The 22,985-nt window shown below is 39.1% G+C and overlaps 1 long non-coding RNA gene across 1 annotated transcript; it reads right to left on the reverse strand.

Annotated features, from left to right (window-relative positions):
- Window positions 1-623: 623 nt before the first annotated feature.
- Window positions 624-20,053, reverse strand: LOC108314080. Its single transcript, XR_001829337.2, has 3 exons — window positions 19,973-20,053; window positions 7,909-7,914; window positions 624-633 (listed from the first exon to the last, which is right to left on the reverse strand). It is a non-coding gene; the product is annotated as an uncharacterized LOC108314080 (long non-coding RNA).
- Window positions 20,054-22,985: the final 2,932 nt, after the last annotated feature.

Here is a 22,985-nt window from a genome sequence, read left to right on the forward strand (position 1 = left end):
GTGCTGTGAAAACGAAATTCAACTTCTAGTCTCATTTCATTTTTTCTTCTACACCGAGGTTTGAATTTTTAAAGTTTTTTTTTCCCACACTTGAAATCAGGGTTTCACACATTAAAAATTCAGGTTTTCACCTTGGAAAACTGAGAGAATCTTGAAACCCCTACTCCTGTAGCACACCCATTGGCTGGAGTGATTAGATGTTGCCCTCTGTCTGGCTCTTGGTGGGGATATATGGTTTGTACCTCTGAGCTTTGTGTTTCCAAAGTCAGCTGTCAAGGCATATTTAATATCTGTGTTTTAATTCAATGCTCTCTGCTTTAAGAAAAGCTTTAAATTAGTTTATTGGCCAGAGTTTAGTACCAGAATCTAAGCCAGAGGAGAAGATGCCAATTGGGCCAGCATGTCCTATGTTAATTGGTACTAACCTACAAACCCATATTAAGAACCGATTTTATGCCTTTTCTCTTCTGTGAATATCCCGTTTCTACCACAGATAAACCAATTAATGGTCCTAGGAAGTCAGGGAGGGATATCTAGAAGCGTTTACAAAGAGATGTGGCAGAGAGCCTCTAAAGTGACCCGAGCGATCCCACCTGCACGCCATGAGGGTGCTGATTTTCTCCGTGGAGGTGCCTGCAGAAGTAATGATCCAGTGTTGGCTGGAAATAAAATTCGATTCATGTTCAGGAATACCTGGAGCATCCAGCCAATAGAGTCACCTGCTGTCAAAGCTTTCTGATATGTCTGTGTCCATCCAAAAAAGTCCTGTGTTGAAATCCTAACCTCCAATGTGGTGGTATTGACAGGCGGGGCCTCTGTGAGGTGATTAGCGCATGACAGGGCTCAACCTATCCGCCCCTCCCACAACGTGAGGACGCAGCAACGAGGCGCCATCTTTCAAGCGGAGGGCGAGCCTATCAGACAGTGAGTCTGTTGGCGTCTCAGTCTTGGACTTCCTCACCTCCAAAACTGTGAGTAATACATTTTTGCTCTTTATAAATTACGTCGTCTAAGATGTTTTGTTACAATGGACCTAACAAACTAAGCCACCCGCTACGTGGAAGTTTGTTCTCAACCGAATTTTCTTCCCACGTTCCCACGTTCGTACTGTCTAGTAACACTCCGTTAAAAAAAATTAATCATTTCGTGTACGAGGACTTTCTGTAACATTTACATAAGCGAAAACTGAGTTGCATTATTTTGTTTAGTTGTTTTTCTCTCCCTACTTTACTAAGATCCAGTCTTTTCAACTATGTATTTTAAGATACGTGGTGCCAAAAGTGCACAAACTTTCAGAAATTGACATCTTTGAATTCCCACTATTCAAACTGTGGTCTGAGGGCCAGGGGCATTGCGGTTCCTGGGAGCCTGCCATGATTGCAGAATTATGAGTCCAGGCAAATTCAATCAAAATCTGTAGAATAAGATCCCCAGGTGACTTATTTGAGAAATCAAGCTTAGGGCAACAGTGCTCTAAACCAAGTACTGGATATAGAACTCTACATGGATCTCAGAAAAAACTGGGAGCATTGATACAGTGATTTAAAAAAAAAAAAAAAAAAAAAAAAAAAACTTTGGAAAAATCTTGGAAATGTAGTCTGCAGGTGTGTTCAAAGTTGGAGAACCCCTTTGCAAGATATTTAAATATTTCATGAACCCACATGACAGAGATATATTAATGTTTGTCTCTTTCTAAAACATTCAATGAGTAATACTTTTAAATGAGTACGTACATTATTAATCAGATTATCTATGTAATTTGGAAAATATTCATATTTATACGTATATTTTTCAGTTCTACGAGCAGTGCTTGCACACATATGGATTCTCACAGTCTTTGTTGCAACTTCACAACCCACAGATTAGGAAATACTGGCCTAGAAAAATAATGATTAATAAATTACTGTTACAGGATACATTTCTTTCCAGTGCAAAAAAATCTAGAGCAGTTGAAGAGGACAAAACATACAAAAAAATATAAGAAAATGTGTGGGTTTTTTTTTTTTTTTTGTATGTTTTCTTTTAGATACAGGGTCTCACTCTGTCTCCCAGGCTGGACCACAGTGGCATGACCATAGCTCACTGCAGGCTTGAACTCCTGGGCTCAAGAGATTCTTCAGCCCTAGCCTCCCAAGTAGCTGGGATTGTAGGTGTGACTAAAAAGGTTTTGATAAATGGTTCATATCCAACTTCCAAACCTATTTAATAGCCCATACCAGTAGCTCTTGAATGTGACTGAGAATCACCTGAAAACCTGGATAAAACTACAAAGGCTCAGGCCCTCACTGTTTTACCAAGCCCCTATTAACCCTAGTAGAGAAGGCACAAGGTTCAAGAGGCCAAGGAAGAGACGCAGAGCCAGCAAAGGAGACCTGGGGTTTCGTTAGGGGTTTCATACAGGGGAGAGAGTCCAGTGGCAGTGGGCTGGAAAGGAGAACCAACTTAAATTACCAAAATGATCCGGTGGTGATGGGCTAGACAACATATCCACCTTCCTACAGTGCCGACTGGCTGGGCAGAACCACAATCACCTACAAACATCATGCATCAAATATTATATAACATTTTCACTTACCCTCCCCTAACAACCCCCATCTGGAAACCTTTATTTAACCCAAGAATGCCTGGCCTCAGTCCCCTGTATGTGCCGTGTTACATGGGACAGGCTGGGGCTCAGATATTTTCTTAGGTAAGGAATGAGTCTCTGGGTTGGCTACTCCCAGATTCCCTAGCTCAGAACACACATGCAGGTGCATCTGCCATACAGGGTCATTCGCAGGGTGTGCTTACGTTATTGCTGTCAGGTGTGTTTACCCCATACTTACCTCAATGAGCCCGGGCCTTTGCTTTCTTAACTGCCCAGGTGTTTTTGCACACATCCTTGTTTAAGAGTCACTGCTCAAGAGCTAGGTTTCTCACCTGTAATCCCATCACTTTGAGAAGCCAAGACAGGTGGATTGCTTGAGGCCAGGAGTTCAAGACCAGCCTGGCCAATATGGCAAAACTCCATCTCTACTAAAATTACAAAAAATTGTCTGGGTGTAGTGGCATGTGCCTGTAATCCCAGCTACTCAAGAGGCTGAGGCAGAAGAATTGCTTGAATCTGGGAGGTTGTAGTGAGCTGAGATCACACCACTGCACTCCAGCTTGGGTGACAGAGTAAGAATGTCTCAAAAATAAAAGAGCTAGGTTTCTCAGCCTCAGCACTGTCAACGTTTGGGGCTGAATAATCTTTTGCTGTGGGTCCGTGTCCTGGGCATTACAGAATGCTTAGCAGCTTTCCTAGTCCTTACCCACCAGATGCCGGTAGCAACCTTCCCAAACATAAAAACCAAAGTGTCTCCAGACATTGCCCAGTGTCCCTTGAAGGAGAGCAGGAGTGGGGAAGATAGGAGTGTGGATGCTCACCCCTAATTGAGAAGTACTAGCTGAACAAAATGAGTTATATGTTAGATTTCTAGGGTGACATGGGCTTTGGTTGAGATCTGTACAGGACCACCAGAACCACAGCACTGGGTGGCTCTGCTCACCCACACCAGATTCCCCGGGTCCTGCCTGATAGCCGGTGTCTACAATTACAGATGTGTCTCTGACTATAAAAGTTCTAGTCCATTCTGATCTTGACACATTGAGACTAACATGATTCAAATATTCCTTCATGGTTTGAGTTCAATTTAGAGGCAACATGCAAGGCTCAGCCAGACATGTGTCTTAAGGGCAGAGTCACATTTGTCACACACACACACCAGACCAGTCAATATCTCTTTCAAAAAAAAAGGAAGTCTTTTCTAAAGCCAACTTCCAGCCTATGTTTGAAAATTATATTCCACAAAGATGAAAAACGTACATTTTCATTTTGTTTCAAATTAGCACAGTAAACAGCTGGCTCTTTTCTTTCAAGTGGAGGTCTTAGCTCTGTTTGTTAGCTCTCTTTCTGATATTTCACCTATTCTTTATTTACTTAACAGAGTTTGACAGGAAGTTCTCAGAGAGATAATATATCTCCATTAATAGGGTGACTAGGGGAACATATTCTAAGGTTTCAAGTGGCCTGGAACAATAACTTACATCTTTGACGTTTTTGTCAGCTACCATCCCATTAATAGCATCCAATAGCGCTTCCCCCTAATCCATGAAGGCTTATGAATGTTTTGTGGAAAAGCACACTTTTTATATTTTTCAGAAGATGAAGGCCAATACACTGTTATCACCAGATAATGGTGCAAATTAAAAAGGCTTGTGAGAAGGGCCACCTGATCTCCATAAACACAGTCTTCTGACATAAATCAGACTACTAGAAAGAGAGAAAATGAATCAAGCTGGATTTCTGGGTGGATCGAGGGATTTAAGGGTCTAAAAAGTCTTCCTCCTCAGGGGTTACGAATTTGTGTTGAACTTAAAAGTGTATAAAGAGAAACCTGTTCTCTAAAACAAACTTTTCCTTTGTTTTAGAGGGAGGGTGGCTATTGGTGAACAACAGGGAGTGCTGTAGGATTTTACCAAGAGATAAAAACTTTTTATGATGACAAACATAAATGCACTTTCTTCTTTGTAAGACATCAGAAAAAAGCTAAAAAATACATCAGAGTTTCATCTGTTAGGAATTCCTCTGCCTGTGCAATAGCTTTTTACACTGACATTGCAAAAATAAAATCTCAGAATGAATTGAAGGGATGCCTTGTATCAATGTTTTCATGGCCAAATTATAGAGATCCAGACTTGCAAGGGAAAGTAAAAAATTTCCCCCATCTATCAGAAGCATCTCCAATTAGTCATAGCCCCAATTTTGTCTAAGAAGTGTCTCCAATAATTGATAATGCAAGGGGCATGATATAAGGTAACAATGCAATTTATAGCAGAGAGATAAAACCCAGATAGAAGAACATTTACCTTATAATGCTATTAACATAAAAGTAATTACGAGGGTTGGTTCTAATTAGAATGTTCACTTAGAATCAAGATAGAATGACCAGAATAGTGAGTTTCCTGGTGTTGGAACTTCATTCTTTGACTGAAAGGTTACATGCATTTTCCAAGTAGGATATTAAAATCTTTATTTTTAAGATGGGGCCATTTAAAAATCCAAAGTTGAACCTCTCCTCCATATCTGTAAAATCATCAGGAGAAAGTATATAAGTTATATAATTTTACACTCTATATTCTATAGCATATGTTACATATCTAATATGTATACATATTTCGGGGGTTGAATTGTATCTCCCCTAAAAGACACGAGCAAGTCCTAACCTCCAACACCTGTGATTGTGACCATAGTTGGAAATAGGGTCTTTGCAGATGTAATTAAGTTAAAGTGAAATCATGCTTGTTTAGGGTGGGCCCTAAATTCAGTGATTGCTGTCCTTAAAAGGAGACGTAACAGGAGGATATGTGAAGATGGCAGGAAACATTGGCTTGTGCAGCTACAAGCCAAAGAAGGCTGAGGGTTGCCAGCAACCACGAGAAGCTAGGAGAGAGGCATGGGACAGATGCCTCTTCAAAGTTTCCAGAAGAAACTGGAAACTGACATCTTGATTTCAGATGCCTGGCCTCCTGAACTGCAGGAGAATACATTTTGTTGTTTTAAGCCATGCAGTTTCTCGTAATTCATTACAACAACCCTGGGAAACTAAGACAACATACATAACTTTTGGGTTCTATTCTTATTAAGAATATTTTTATTCAAAATAAACACTTAAATTTTGTGTTCTGGTTGAAAACTAAACTTTTTTAAAACATTGTAAAATGTATTTCAGACTAAAAAGTAGACATTTCATTCCATCTTAGTGTGCAAAAGATGGTTTCTTTAATTAAAAACCAAATATCATTTTCCTTTTGAAAGCTGTTATTCTAAAAGTCAGTCTTCTGGAAACTGGGAACATGATCCCTACCAAAAAACTAATTTAAAAAAACACAAATCAAAAATCTAAAGGAGCTCTGATTGCCTAAAATAATTGTCGTGTAGCTTTCACAACTCTGTCCTCTGAACTTGTTTCTTGAAACCTCATTCAATAATTACTGACTTTATTTAACAAATATTTCTAACATGTTATTTGTCCATTTCAGGTGATAAATATTGCAGGGGGTGTAGGCATATATAATAAAGGCAAAAATTTCTCTAAACAATCAACCATTGAAGAAAGAAAAATTTGGAAGAAAAAGCTGAACAATTTTAGATGTTCACAGTCCTAACAAGGGTCATCAAGAAAATCTAATTTCATGTTCTACATCTTCAGATAGATATAAGATGTCAGAGAAACTTGTAGGAAAGGGCCTATTGAAAATCTTAAACATAAACATTTTTAAGTTGCTCCTTAAGAAAACTCAATTATACTGGACACTTTACTTCTGTGTTACACATGTTATCCTTCAGCCTTGATTACAAGTGTTACTTTAGCTACCAAAAAAATAACATTTAATTTTGAAAACAATTTTTTACTTAATTTGTTCTTATTTAGAAAATTCTTATGAATGTAAATGGGCTTGTCTGTGATCTGTGTTGATATTTAAGGTGCTTACATAACCATATGGAAAATGAGATGAAAATTCCTGTTTACATTTCTTGAACATTTTACATATTTTTTAAAGTTCAAATTTTTTAATGTTAAGAGTGTTCTTGTTTATAACGCACATAAATATGTGTCTCAGAAAAGTAATTTTAATAAATGTCTGTTTGCTTGAATCAAAAGGCAATCCTTTGAATTCAGCTTCTGATTTGGTACAGGGAGCTTGGAAACTACATGAGGGAAAGCAAGTCATTAAGCCATCTTTCTTGAGGCTAACTAGTAGCAAGTCACCAGTTCATTGATCAGAGATTTGGTTATCTGCAAACCTGTAGACAAACAAATTTGAAATCTTAAGTAATTTTTTTTTCCTATAGGATTTCAGCCACCACCTCAAGGATTTTATACTAGTGGCTTTGCAAACAAATTTAGTTGGCATGTGGTTTTTTTCAGCCATATCCAACACTTTAAAATTTGTTTAAATTTGAGTGCCTTTAAACAAGGTGTGCATTACTAATCCTTCTCAGTCCCCACTGTTCTCTGCTGTTTTATGGAAGCCTTTTTGTCCATTTACATTTTCTGTCTGGTCCGCTAAAAAATCAGTTTTTCTCTGGCCACAACGTAGCTTCTAATTTAGTTAGTGACAAAAGTTGCCAGTTGTATCTACCATGACAGTATTCGATCTTGCTATTTGGAGTTTCAAATGATGATGAAAATTCAACCATGTGGATTAATTTTCTTTGGGTCAAAGGATCACTAGAAAAGCCCTAGGCTATCCCGGCAGACCTCCACATGCCTCAGAAAACTGGCTAAGAAGGGACACACGCAATGAGCATTTCTGGGATTCCTCTTTGTTCCCTCCAGCGTTTGATACCATATCATTGAAGCAAATGAACTTCCTGAGTATAAACTGTTTCAGACCATGCCAGTAGCACTTCTGAGCCAGTAATGCAGGGACAGTTATTTGGTTTATGATAATGTCTGGCCCAGTGTGGGATGTAACCTGGTGCAGTCATCTTGAGACTATTGCGGGAGAAAGTAGAGCATAGGATTTAACATTGAAAATTAGAAGTTGATCCTACTTCTTAGACAAAATTGAGATTGACAAAATTGAGGTTTATCTACATAAACCCTTAAACAAAGATGTGGTTCTGAATCAAAATTAGAGAACTGGCGGAAAAAAATGAAGTTGAGGATTTTGTCCTGTTTAATTTCTTAAAGGAAACTCTTCAAAAGGAAAAGAACATAAGAAAGAAAGATAGGATCAGCTCTCTTCCTGTGCTGTTTTGGGCTGGTTGCTGGCGAGCACCATTCTGGCCACACATTTGCTGGAAAGGGCAGTTTCTGTGTGTTCTGTGACTTCTGAGATCCCTTATAACTTAAATGTGGTTCAAAGGCCTCAAACCACTGAATTCTCCATGGTCTAGTAAACCAAAGGTTTCTTGGGAAGTCCTTTCTGAATTAGAAGTAGGTTATCTATAAAATGCTAGCCTCAGACCATTTCTTCGTTATTTGGTTTGACTTGTTCTATATAAAAAATTGGCTAAATTAGATCATAGGCTAGTTGAAACAGATCCTCTTGCAATGTGTTTACATTAGGAATCTTTTCTGTGGCAGCTCTCCCAATGGTTTGCTGAAATAGTCACACAACGGCTTTGGGTTCATTTCAAAAACAAAAAGTGACCATTAGGAGCTTCAGGCTTTTGCCTAAGGGTTACATATTTCAGCTATGTGGTAGCCAGAATATAATCTCAAAAAGACTTAATTTAGTAATTGAGCTTATCAGAGTCACAGGATACAAGGTCAGCATGAAAAACCAGACACATTACTACATGTTCAATGTAGAAACTAACATTAAAACTACAATAACATATAACACTGCTCTAAAGAAAGCTAAGTACTTAGGTATGCACTTAACATCTGCAGTATTTGTATGCTTGAAATTACAAATGCTGATGAATGAAATCAAAGATAACTACAGAGACATACAGTGTTCATGGATTGGAAGACTTGCTATATTAATGATGCAGTCCTCCCCAAATTGATGTATATATTTAATGCAATTCATGTCAAAATAACAGCAAGGTTTTTCATAGACATAAATAAGTTTATTAATAAAATGTATGTGGCTAGGCATATGTCCTAAAACATCTAAAACAATCCTGACTCAGAAGAAAAAAGTGAAAAAAAATTAACCTGATTTGAAGTCTTACTATATAGCTACAGTTATCAAGAAAGTGCAATGAATTAATTAGTAAATTAGTATTAATTAGAAAGTACAACATGTATTACTGAGGTATGATGAGTATTACAGAAATAGACACACAAATACACCCAAGTGATTTCAGATAAAGGTGCCAAACCAATTCAGTAGAAAAAGAATATCCTTTTCAATGAACGTTGCTGGAGTAATTGGGCATTCTCTGGCAAAACAAAGTGAATCTAAACCTCACACCTTATACAAAAATTAACTCAAAATGGATCATATTCTTATGTGTAAAACACAAAACTATAAAACTTTTTAAGAAAAATATAGGAGAAAAACCTATAGGATGTAAAGGCTAAGCAAAGAGTTCTTAAACATAACAAAAGCATAATCCATAAAAGGAAAACTTACTAAATAATCCTCCAAAAGTAAAAACTTTGTTCTTTGAAAGCCCCTGTGCAAAAACTGAAAGAAAAGCTACAGATACAGGGAAAATATTTGCAAATTATATATCCGGCAAAAACAGTTAAATAATACAAGTTTAAAAAAAAAAAACTTTCAAAATTCAACAGTAAATAAATGAGCAATAAAATTAGAAAGTGGCTAAAAGATATAAGCAGATATTTTACAGAAGAGGATACACAAAGGCAGATCAACATATAAAAATATGTTTGATATGGTTAACCAATGTCAAGGAAATGCAAATTAAAACCACAGTGATATATTGCTACATGTGTATCAGAATAGCTTTTTAAAAAGTACAACACTTGAATGCTGGTGAGGATGTGGAGAAACTGGACCACTTATACATTGCTTTGCTGATGAGAATGTAAAATGGTATAGCCATTATGGAAAACAGTTCTGCAGTTTCTAAAATTACTAAATATGCAACTACCATATGACCCAGCAATTGCACTCTGGGGCCTTATCCCCTGTAAATGAAATTTATGCTCACACAAAAACCTGTGCATAAATGTTCTCAGCAGCTCTATTTGTAATAGCCCCAAACTGGGATTGGCTCAGATTTCCTTCAGGAGCTGAATAGTTAAACCAGCCGTGGTACATACTATGCAGCACCTGCATAGCATGGAATACTACTCAGCAATTAGAAGGGAGAAATATTGATAATGTGTAAGAACTTGGATGGATCACCAAGGAATTATACTAAATCAAAGTCATTCCCCCTAAAGGTTACACATAATATGATTCCATTTCTATGCCATTTTTGAAATGATATGATTTTAAAAGGTGGGGTGGAGACATTGCCAGGAGTGAGGGATAGGAGTGGGTAAGGGGTGGGTGTGGCTAAAAAGGGGCAACAGGAGACATCCTTGTGGTGTTGGATGGTGTTGTAACTGTTCAACATCTTCACTGTGGTGGTGGTGGATATAGGAACCTACACGGCTGATAACATACTTAATATACAACATTCATACACAAATACAAGTATAACTGAGGAAATCAGAGTAAGAGCAATGGATCATATCAATATCAGTATCTTAATTGTGATATTATACTACAGGTTTATAAAGTACTACCATTGAGGAAGGCTGGGTAAAGTGTACAAGGGATCTTTCTGTAATATTTCTTAAAACCACAGTGAATCTACAATGACCTCAAAAGAAATTTCATTGGGGAAGAAAAACATAATTTGAAACCAAGATTTAACAAGGTTCCACGTAAATTCAAATTTAGGAACTGGGAAAGGAGGTAATTAATTTAAAATATTTGATAAAAGCAAGGCCAATATGAGATATCGTGCTGTAGGTCTTTATGACAATTTTATATCTGAGGGAAAATTTAACTGTCATCTGGTTTAAAACTGGCCTCTAAGTGATGTGCTCCAGGGATTTTTAAAACTTGTCATCTCGCGCCTAGTTTGTTGCTTATAATGATGTGATTCAGATCTCTGCCTGGTCAAACCAAAAATGCAAATATGAACCAATAGGTCAACCTACAAGAACATAAACCACCTACTTTCATTTGGATATGCAGGCACAAATTGATAAAAATCACTCTTCTCTATGTTATTCCTCTTCTAAGGACTATTGTAAGATTTGATGTTGAGATTTCTGACTAACTTTGTGCTGCAGTCTCTCTGAATCTGATCATTTAGGGAGAAGGCTTCATTCTTCCCCAGTGAAATTGATCTTGACATTCTTTCTGTAGATATTAATAAACCACCTACAGCCATGTGCCCACCACTGAGCTGGGTTGACCTCAACCTCCCCTTTCCCACCCCTGCAAATGGCCATATCCCCAGACCCTAGCCATTCAAGTGTTCTGTGTTTAAGGATAGATGCCTGAAGACATTTTTTTAAGTCCCAAAATAAAGCCTTCTGCTCCATCATATTGAACATTAAACTATGAAGTGTGGCTGGTTGGGCATCACAAGTACATTGAACAATAGCAATTCTGATAATAGCAGCTCACATGTTTTCAGTCCTCATCCTGTGCCAGCCACCGTGCTAAGCAGGACAGTCATCTCATCTGTTTCCACCCTTCAGGAACCATTTTGATTACCATTTGACAGATAAAGAGGCTAAGGCTTGTAACAACTAAGTATCTGGTGCACAACCACACAGCTAGGAAAGAGCATGGCTGAAATGAAAACTGGCAAACTGACCCCAGAGCCCAAGCTTTTGACTACCGTGATACATTGTCTGCAGGTTTTCTAAGGGAGCTTCACAACCATCTGTTTTTCTAAGGATGTGTTTTGCTTTGGGGTGGGTTCTGACAGTGTAAATTTAATAAACCCTGTATGATGTTGAGGGCTGTCGCTTATCAACACAGGTGCAACTGTACCTCCTCTCCCAATACTCCACTAAGGATTGGTTTGAAATCTCCCTGCTGTGTTGTTTTGTCATGGGCTTCTCTGCTCTTTACATGGTTTGGATTCTTTATTATAAAACCCACCTACCAGATAGTAGAATTTATACAGGCTAGACAAAGCTTCAGGGAAAAAATATTTTCCTGCATTCATTGATTCCAATCCAGCAATTCAATTTAACAAATATGAATCGAGTTATGCTCTGTAAAGTACAAAATACTGGGAATATTAAGGTCAACTGGAATTTACATTATAGAGAGGAGAAAAGACAAACAATAAAAAAGCAAATGCATATCAAGAGGTTAGTTGGGAAAGCTAGGGTTGAAGGATGGGCATGTGGATGCTATTTTAAATATAATGACCAGGGAAGTTTTCTTGGATAGTCACTTTGGGCTCAGACCTAAAGGAACTGAGAGAATGAATCATGAAACTTCCTGGGAGATAAACATTTCAGGGAGTAGAAAGAGCCAAGGCAAAAGGCCATCCAAGTGGGGTTGTACTTGGTGGGTTAGAGGAATTGCAAGAAGGTATGTGTATGTTGCACTGAGTGAGCAAGGAGAAAAGAAATGGAGGAACTATTCGAAATGGGGGCATATAGTGCAGGGAGGGTTTATGGGTTACTGAAAGAAAGTCAGTGGTTCAGCCACTGGTGGGCATCGAGTGGAAGAAGAATGTGAATCCAACTTATCTTTTGAAAGGATCACTCTGGTTGTTGAAGTACACATACACCACAGGAGAGAAAGTCTGAATCCAGAAGTGCATTCAGGTAGTTACTGCAATAGCACTGGCCAGCGTGGCTGTGGAGCTTGGAAGATGGAGATCAGGCTCTCAATATATTTTGAAATGATTTGACCAGATTTTCCAGTGGAGATCTAATGTAGTACATGAGAAACAGAAGGATGTTAAGGATAATTCAAGGACCTGGCGTCTGAACAATGCTGAAGATTTAATTATTACATTCAACAAAAAAATTTTTAACTTATTTCAGTTATAAAAAGTAATGCCTAAGCTGAGTCCTGGAGAAAAAACAGCAGTTAATGAGCCAATTGATGAGGCAGAAAAGGTGTTCCAGCCCAGCCTAAGCATGCCTATAACCCCCAGAATGAAAAACCATGGCCAGACAAGGCAGAGAAAGCTACTCAGTATGCCTGATGTGTGGTCAGCTAAGTTTGCCATGTCACTCAGTTTTCACTACTGCAAGAAGCTCTGTGCTAGTGTCAGGACTACTGTCTTCCTACTCAATACCCAAATTAACCTGTACATGTGTTTCCAATACTGCCTTGGTTAACTAATATTGATCGAGAACCTGCTTGTGCCAAGACAAAGGTACTATTCTTAAAGAGTTTATGTTCAAGTAACAGGTGTTCCTTTATTGTGGCAGCTTGGAAATTCAATCACTGGTTCATTCATCCAGCCAACAAATTTTATTGAATACCTACCTTGTGCCAGGCACATTACTCAGCCTTGAAGATAAAGCAATGAACCAAACAAAAATCCCAGAATGGATGGGGGAGAGAGACAGTGGGGAAAATAAGCAAAATATAGAATGTACTGAGTAGTGATAAATGCGAAGGAGAAGAAGAAACTAAGGACAGGGGGATAGGAAGAGGGTAGGAATCATAATTTCAGATAAATTGGAAAGACATTCAGGGTATCATGTACTAGTAGTACTCTATTTTAAAAATCAGAAATGTGGTTCAAATGTGGAGGGTCTTCCTCACTTGAAGTTAAACCATTCCCCTTAAGAGAAGGTTAACAGTGAATGTTAATTCTTGGCTCTCCAGATCTCTGCCTTAAATAGGAACGGTCTTTTTATATTAAAACATGAGGACAGTAGCCTTTGGAAAAGATATGCAATCTAATTAAAATGGAGAGATTAGCTGCCCTCAGAATATTTGCAAAGCCTAGAAAGGTAATTTAGTGAAATGTATACAATTTTATCTGGCTTTAATTTTTAATGAGATAATTTATAATGTGTCCCTATTTCTCTCATTTACCTGAATTGATCAAACTGAAGCTGTTTACAAACAGACGGTGTTCCAAGACTAGGGTGGGGATCAAGGTCTTGAGATAAAGGGTCCATTGAACGATACAAGACAGACTTTTCATGCCTGCCTATCAAATACTACCTTTTAGCTTGGTAGGAATAAGTTCCCCATCTGAGACTCTGCAGGGAGAAATATCTGAAAAATCTAAGCTGTGCCAGAAAATATACTCCAGCGTGAGTTAAATACTCACTGTAGTCTGACAGATTCTGACCCATGAGCATGAGGGGTGCCTCAATACCCGTAGCAGCTGTTATACACTTTTTAATAAAAGATGTTTTCTTTATATCCTGCTGAAACACCGTTTGCTATGGACCTTGCCACTGCATTTTTAAAATGTCAGTGAATAGTCAAATTCCCCCTTCTTCCAGGCACAGGACAGGATCACGCTTTCTCCTTGCCTTTGAAGGTAGGCATGACCAGATGTTTCGCCCAGACCAATGGAATGTAGGTGGAGATGATGGGTGTCATTGCCAGAGTGAAGCTTTAGAAGCCCATGCCTGAGTCATGGTTTCCTTGTTCCCAAATTGGCCATCATGGAATCCTGGGGCAAGATGGATCAGCCTGACTTCCTAGGTGACTGGAAGGAGCCAAGACCCTGCTGAGTCTAAGTGGACATGTAGCATGAGTGACATTCAAAGCCTTGTTGCATTAAGCCGCTGATATCTAGGGGCATCTTGGTTACTGCAACATGCTCTAGCATATTCTGCCTGGCTCTGAGCCAAAATAAGGAATATAATGAAAGAAATGAGAAACCTACAGAGGAATCCTTTGGATTAAGTGATTTGAAAAGGTCGCTCTGTAAAGGGTGCTAAATTATTCTGTGGAGGGTGTTTGGGGGCAGTGGTTGGTTAAACTGGCCCGTGTTTGTGTCTCTGCTCTTCCGCTTTTCACATAGCTTTGGGCAGGGTACTTAACGTTTCTGAGTCCCAGTTTCCTCTTTTGTGAAGTGATGGCATTTGTAATCAGTTACAGCTCCAACTATAAGGGACTGGAACTTAACTCGGAACTCAGAATGTGTTATTTCCCTTCCTCGTGTTGTTTCCTGTTTTTGTAGCTACTGTAAACAGTTCACCTTGGTTATAAGAACAGAAAGCCTAATAATGCTCTTAAGATTCGAAAGGCAGTTACACTGCATCCTAAGATAAGCAAATGTAAAAGAGGGAAGAAAGTGAAACAAAATCCCAGGAACCAGTTTATTTATCATGAGCAATTATGTCTCCAATATATTAGATGATAGGTTTTCAGCTTAGAAGGTAAATAAAAGGCTAATAATATTGTCAAAACTTGATACAAGTTTGAGATCATGATAATCATACTAATGGTTTGTGGAAAAGAGCACTGGGGTTTTGTTTTTGTTTTTGAGATGGAGTCTCACTCTGTTACCCAGGCTGGAGTGCAGTGAAGCAATCTTAGGTTACTGTAACCTCCAACTCCCAAGTTCAAGTGATTCTCCTGCCTGAGCCTCCCAAGTAGCTGGGATTACAGGCACACGCCACCATGCTCAGCTAATATTTGTATTTTTAGTAGAGATGGGATTTTACTGTGTTGGTAAGGCCGATCTCAATCTCCTGACCTCAAGAGATCAAGATCCGCCTGCCTTGGCCTCCCAAAGTGCTGAGATTACAGGTGTGTGCCAACATGCCCAGCCAGAGCACTGCTTTGCTGAAACAGTTGACCTGGATGGAAGTGGAAGAGCATGTTAGAATCATCAGAGAAGCTTTTTCTAATGATGGCTGCTTCCTCCCACCACCCCTCTCCCAAATCTGACTTGTCCCTCAGATAGCTTATATCAGTTGGGATAGGTGATGCTGTAGTAAAACAAAACAGCCACAACAAGCAGAGAACAAAAACCCCATCAGTGGATTTCATCTCAGTGGCTTACAAGGTGTACTGTTTCCTTGCATGACTTGCCCATCGTGGCTTGGCTGCATCTCTGCTCCCCAGCACCTTTACTCTAGGATCTGAGCTAAGGGATTTGTCTCTATCTGAAACACCACCCATCCCATAGGAGAAGGAAAGGGTGACACAGTAAACCTCACACAGACTTAACACTTCTAGCCAGAAGGAACGCCTTACCTCTAGTCTCATTGCACCGTCAAGAGACAATTACACGGCCAAGCCTGATGCCAGTGGGGAGAAAGAAGGATAACCTTGCCCAGAGAGAGGCTTCAAGTATCTGTGAACACTAATCAAGCTTATCCCAGAGGGGGCTGTCCTCCCCATCATGCTTCTGCAGTGAGTGCCTCCATCATGGATGAAGGGATGGAGGATGAGTATGGAGGTGTCATAGGCATTGTTATGCCAGAGCAGAAACAAAGGGGGTAAAACAACTTGAATCTATGCCCTCCCTTCTAGCTGTAACTCTTTACCAAATGATGAAAACACAGTCAAAAGAATGTAAGTGGATGTTTTTGCCAAGCCACGATTAGAACTTAGTTTTCCTCTCCAGCCATCTAAGACTGTTTTCTTTTAATATCACACTCTTTTTGCAAATTGACAAATAAAAATACTACACTTTTGACACATAGTTGATAGAACTCACTTGGTGAGGAATCCCCAAAAATGATTTATGTTAGACTAAAGAAAAAGGCTTGCTATTGTTTTATTTGACATGAAACCGCAAGTTAACTCATTCCGAAGAGCTTTCAGTGGAGCAAGAAAACTAGATGTAGTAATTGTACTAAGCTATTAGGGCACAGTAATCCCTATGATAACCTCACTTGTCCTTGTCTTTGCACAGATGTGTGAATATACTCAAGTTATAGCCTCGAACCTCCCCAGTTTATCATATTCACCCTCTGCCTGAATTCTATTTCTGTCTTGATTACTTTAAACCAGTGGCGTGGATTGAGGGTCAAATATTGGAAGCCAAGTCATAGTGTAGGTGCAAGGGATTTCTCCTTGTAGTTTTAACCCTAATGAGAAGGAAACTGACCTTATCCATGCTTTTAAAGCTATGTAGGCAGAAATCCAACAAAAGAAGAGTATTTTTTAGAATTGCATTACTAATGCCTTTATATCACTAAATGAAGTTATTAAGCTGAAAATCATTAAATATTGATTGATTCACTGATTGGTTGCATTTCTTTTGTCATATTTTACTTTGCAAAAGATCCGTAAGCAAAATGTGCCATTTCCCCCAGCTAAAGTGTCTCTGTAGAAGCACAGGTCAGCAAGATGCTCTTTAGCACATCTCAGGGCTTCCCAGCACCCATTAACACAATTTGGCTGAAGCAACTTCATTACGTGCCCCCAACAACATTTTGGCTCTAGGTCTCTCTTCATCATGCACCATTTGATTATACTTCTAGTTATTGCTAATTCAGTTAATGGGTTGAAATACTGCTTTTCCCTCTATCAAGGTGCTCTAGGCTGTGAACATTTAAATCTTCCTGTCATCTCTGGGTTGGACAATCATCATCCACTTTGCAGTTCACAACTGAAAGATAACCCATCCTCAAACATTACTGCCAACAGTGTCTGAGAAGTCTGTTTTATCCTAGTTTACAAAATAGTTCATCTTGAACATCTTGATGTAACACAGTGGAATCTCGGGTCTGTAAAAACATTGTTGCTAGCAGTGAGTGTGCTTAACTTATATTTTATATCACTGCAATGCCATTATCACAGCTAACGAAATTAGCAGTCATTCCTTTGCATCGTCTAATATGTAGTCGGTGTTCAAGTATTCCTTCTTGTCTCAGATGTCTCTCTGCACTTGGTTTGTGGGAATTGGAATCCAAACAGGGTCCATTGCATTTGGTGAATTTCCCACATTCTGGATGTGGCTGATTTTCTCATGGTTTCATTTCATTTGTTCCTCTGTCTTTCTAATTTCCTGTAGGCAGATCATAAAATCTAGAGACTTTATTAAATTCTGGTAAAATTTCTTTTTGGCGGGAACCCTTCAGAGGTAGGGATGTGTATTTCTTCTTGCATTGCAAAAGGATGCACATGATTTCTGTTTGTTCCTCTTTTATCAGTGCTAAGATTGTTCATTATTGTTGACCAAAAGGAGTAGAGTTTGGGTTGCTACATTGATTCCTGCATGTCTATGGCTCACCTTAATAGAGTCTCAATTAACCAGAGGAAGCTCAGGTTACAGTTGTTGATCAATAGCTTGTAAGCCTCCTGACTGCATGTAGGAAGCATAGACATCTCTCTTTTTCCATCAGAATCATCTGAGTGAATGAGCACAGCTCCAGTGATGAAAATTTGTATTCCACAGTCGACTCCAAGGGTCTGTGAGAGGAAGGTGAGAACATTAGTATACAAGCTGTCATGTATCACAAGTGTTATAAAGTCATCATTAGACTGGAATTAACCTCTAAAAGCAAATTAAAATCTGGGGAAAGAACATGCAAGGTCAGAATGAAATCGTATATGTTGAAGACCTCATGATACATGCAAGGTTGCAGACCTCTGGGATTTTACATATTGATATGAGAAAATTGACACTTGATGTTTTGCCCAAGTTACATGTTCTCTCTGGGTAAAGATCCTAAAAACAACAATTGGATTTTAGAAAGTAAACAATACAGCAGCATGATTTGAATAGACATCACTGCTAAAATGCAGGGACCTTCAAAGACAATGCCAACATTCTCTGAAGGTCAAGTTGAAATCACCTGGAGCTCCCACCCAGCTCAGTGTCATGGAGTGAAATCTGAAGAAATACAGTTCAACTACTAAAAGAAATGTTAAAAGAAATTCCATTTAAAAAGATCTAGATATAATATAAACTATGCCAAAGTTTCTCAACCTTTGCATTATTGATATTTTGTTGAGATAATCTTTGCTCTGGGAGCTGTACTGTATACAGCAGACTGTTTAATAGCATCCCTGGCCCCTACCTACCAATGCAAGTAGCTGCCTCCTAGTTGTGAAAAACAAAAATGTCTCTACTTTGCCAAACGTGGGGTGGGGGCCAGGGCTAGGGGAATCACTCCAGGTAAAGAATCACTGATCTGTAGTAACACTTATCAGAATTAATTCCCAACTTGCCAGAAGCTGTATCTTTTATTTTGGGCACCAGAAGATGCCCTAGTAAAGTCACAAGGCTTAAACATGTGCTGTTTGGCTGCCCACTGCCGTGCTTCAAAGAGCTGACTTCTCTGAATTCAGGTTACCTGGGAGTAAATTCCAGATCTACCAATTACAGTACTAGTTCTGAAATGCTGGGAAATTTAAATGTTCTCTCTTGTCAAATGGACCTATCTCAAACATATGTTGTCTGTCCATGAAACACATGCAGCAGAGTCACCTGTGCAGCATGCTAGACATGTACAGCCCTGGGTCCTATTCCAGATCCTCTGGATAGGACTTAGGAATCCTCATTTTGAACCTAAGTTCCACGGTCAAGAATTGTGTTCTCAGAAGAGGTTGGTCTAGAACTGCTGGGCTTTCATGTGTATGAGTGTGTGTGTGTGTTCTTGCCTTGTTTCTAGCAAAATATACATTACAAAACTTATCATTTTAACCATTTTAAGCATATAGTCTGGCAGCATTAAGTATACTCACAATTTTGTGCAGTCATCATTATCCATCCTGAACTTTTTCCTCTTTCCCAACTGAAACTGTACCCATTAAACTTTTAAATCTCTATCCCCCTACCCTGACCCCCTGACAACCGTCGTGCTACTTTCTGTCTCTATGAACTTAACTATCCTAAGTACCTTATATAAGTAGAATCATACAATATTGGCTCCTTATATAAGTAGAATCATACAATATTGGCTCTTTTGTGACTGGCTTATTTCACTTAGCGAAATATCTTCAAGGTTCATCTGTGTTGCAGCTTGTGTCAGAATTACCTTCCTTTTGAAGGCTGAATATCATGTCATGTCTGTATATACCATAATTTGTGTTTCCATTCATCCATCGATGCACCCTTGGATTGCTTGTACCTTTTGGCTATTGTGAGTAATGCTGCTGCGCATATGATTATACAAATACCTGTTCAAGGTGGTGGCTGACACCTGTAATCCCAGCACTTTGGAAGACCAAGGTGGGTGGATCACATGAGCTCAGGAGTTTGAGACTAGCCTAGCCAACACGGTGAAACCCTGTCTTCACTTAAAAAAATAAATAAATAAATTACTAAAAAAATACAAAAATTAGCTGGCATGGTGGGTGGGTGCCTGTAGTTCCAACTACTCGGGAGGCTGAGGCAGGAGAATTGCTTGAACCCAGGAGGTGGAGGTTACAGTGAGCTGAGATCATACCACTGCACTCCAGCCTGGGCACTGAGCAAGATGCCCTCTCAGACAAAACAAAGGAAACACCTGTTCAAGTCCCTGCTTTCACTTCTTTTGGTTGCATATGCAGAAGTGGAATTGCTGGGTCATATGGTAATTTGATGTTTAATTTTTTGAGGAATTACCATGACATTTGCCACAGCAGCTGTACCATTTCACATTCCCACCAGCAATGCATAAGGGGTCCAATTTCTCCACGTCCTTGCCCACATTTGTTATTTTGGGAAATCCTTTTGTTTGTTTTTATTAATAGCTTTCCTAATGAGTGTGAAAGTGATATCTCATAGTTTTGATTTGCATTTCCCTATGGATTGGTGACTTTGAGCATCTTTTTATATGCTATTTAGCCATTCATATATCTTCTTCTTTGCTGCAATGTCTATCCACATCTTTTGTCATATGTTTTGAGTCATGATCTAGATCATGACAAGAAATACAAGCTTTGGAGCCTGAAAGCCCTAGGCTCTAATTCACTTCTATGGCTTTCTTATCTCTTATCTTGGGCAAGTTTTTGACCTCTCTGGGCCACCCATTTTCTCAATCAAAATGTCAAAAGTAGAACAAGCTTGAAGCAGGTTGTTTGTTTCTTTTTGAGACAGTCTTGCTCTGTCACCCAGGCTGGAATGCAATGGCACTATCTTAGTTCACTGCAACCTCCATCTCCCAGGTTCAAGGGACTCTCCTGCCTCAGCCTCCCAAGTAGCTGGGATTACAGGTGCCTGCCACCACACCTGGCTAATTTTTGTATTTTTAGTAGAGGCGAGGTTTCATCACGTTGGCCGGGCTGGTCTCAAACTCGTGATCTCAGGTGATCCACCCATCTCGGCCTCCCAAAGTGCTGGGATTACAGGCATGTGCCACTGCACCAGGCCTTGAAGTGGGTTTTGAGAAGAAAATGAAATAATGCCCTATATAAAATACCCTAGATCTGTTATTATTTCCCATGTGGAGAAATACGGAGATTTATTGACTGTGATATACATCAGAAGGAAAACAGGAAATACTTTCAATAGCAAAATAATGAAATGATGTAAAGATGTATCTTCAAGCTTTCAAAGCTGATGAAAAAAGTAGCATGAGAGAGCATCTCGATGCTCTCCTTGACATAAAAGTATTTGGCCAACTGAGCATAGTGGCTCACACCTGTAATCCCAGCAATTTGGGAGGCTAACACAGGAAGATACCTTTGGCCCAGGAGTTCAAGGTCAGCCTGGGCAATATAGAGAGACCCCATCTCTACCAAAAAAAAAACTTTAAAAATTAGAGGTGTGGTGTGGTGGTGCACTCCTGTAGTCCCAGTTACTTGGTAGATTGATGTGGGAGGATTACTTGAGCCAGGGAGGTAGAGGCTACAGTAAGCCATGATCACACCACTACACTCCAGCCTGGATGACAGAGCAAGAATATCTATCTATCTATATCTATAGATAGATAGATAGATAGATAGATAGATAGATAGATCATTTGCTTTATCTCTCATTTAAAAACAAACAAAAAAGAAAATTTATAATAATTAGGCCTTAACTTGAAACTTCTATTTGTTGGAAGATTAAAGGTCAAGGTGAAATAAAAATGGATTCCATGAGGTCCACTAGAATGAACAGTCACTAGAGCATATATAAACCCCATGTACACCCTTCAACGTTAGCCTTGTTATTGAACTATCTTTGGGAAGGTGGTATTGGCCAGTTGGATGCCAATGGAGTCTTTGGATATCTATCCTTTTATCAAATAGAACAACCCACAAGCAATTGGAAGCTAGTATATACAGACAGACCGCCTGGGCTTACAAAGCCTTCCTACTTAACGGTATTTTCTTAGACTGTATTCTCACTTTGATTCTCTGTTGACCCTTGGTTTCCTGGGAACACATTTTCTTGAGATCTGTGGGAAGTGCCTTTATTCTCTGGCCTGCCTTTTTCTCACTCTTGTCTGGTTAACCCAGTAATCTCAGGCAATACCTGTGGTCCTCAATCCCCATCTGTTTCCAAGAGCCACACATGAAATACTGAGGTGATGGCATGGAGAGAAAACCTCCAATAATGGGGAAAGTTGGGCAAGTGTAAGGGAAGACAGAAAGAAATTAACTTTTAGTAGTGCTAGTGTGAAAGAACAAAAAATTAACATCGAATGTGCACAAACTTGAGCGATTCCCCCAGCCTGCCAAAGGGAATTTTGAAGTTGCCAGTCCAATTTTCCTTCTTTTTTCTTCTAAAGAATATGAACTTTTTCTTCAAGGAGAGAGGCCAAGTGAATCTACATAATAAAGAGCCGAAAAAGAGAAAGTGGAGGGAGGCTGGGGGAAAACGAAGCCACAGGCAATGGGTGGAGAATTTACTTTCAGGAAATGTTAAGGAAAGAGTCCCTGAGGAGTTCCAGGGTGTGAGTAAAGTGGCAGGAAGGGGAAGAGAATTTCGATAAGGATTGTTCAAATATTTGGGCTTTCTTTAATGGAACATGTTTTTACAAAATTCTTTTTGGCAGTTAAATCGTGCTTTTTCAAATTTGATTCCATGATACTGAGCTATGTGGGAACCTCGGCTTTATTAGAACTAGACACACATGTATTATCTGCTTTTTCACATGAATTCAGTATTTTATGGACACATCATTGTATTTTACAGGATCAGTAGAACACAGGCCCCCTGAGTCAGTCTGGGCTCAAAACATCATTCAACAACTTAGCTGTGTGAACATGGGAAATTACTTTACCTCTCTGTGTCTTGATGTTACCATCTGCAGAATAACAGAAATAGCTCCAAAATTTCTATGAGAAAAAAATGATTTAAAACTGTGCGGCACATAATTGTTCGCTAATTGCCATTAACATTCTTATAGGTGATAAATTTGAAGATAGTAAATAACTTGCTGAAGAATGCATGGTCGATAAGAAGGGTTGCCAGATAAATTTCAAGAGACCTTCTTAAAATTGAATATCAGATACACTTTTTTTTTAGTATAAGTAGTCATGAATATTATATAGGGTATACTTACTTTGTTTTGTTTTTTGGGTTTTTTGTTTTTTTTTGTTTTTGGGGATTTTTGGTTGGTTTGTTAGCAGAGTCAGGGTCTCACTCTGTCACAGAGGCTATTTATAGACATGATCATAGCTCACTGCAGCCTCCAGAACTCCCACACTCAAGC

The sequence above is a fragment of the Cebus imitator genome, unplaced genomic scaffold (genome assembly GCF_001604975.1).
Source record: "Cebus imitator isolate Cc_AM_T3 unplaced genomic scaffold, Cebus_imitator-1.0 Scaffold147, whole genome shotgun sequence".
NCBI lineage: Eukaryota > Metazoa > Chordata > Mammalia > Primates > Cebidae > Cebus > Cebus imitator.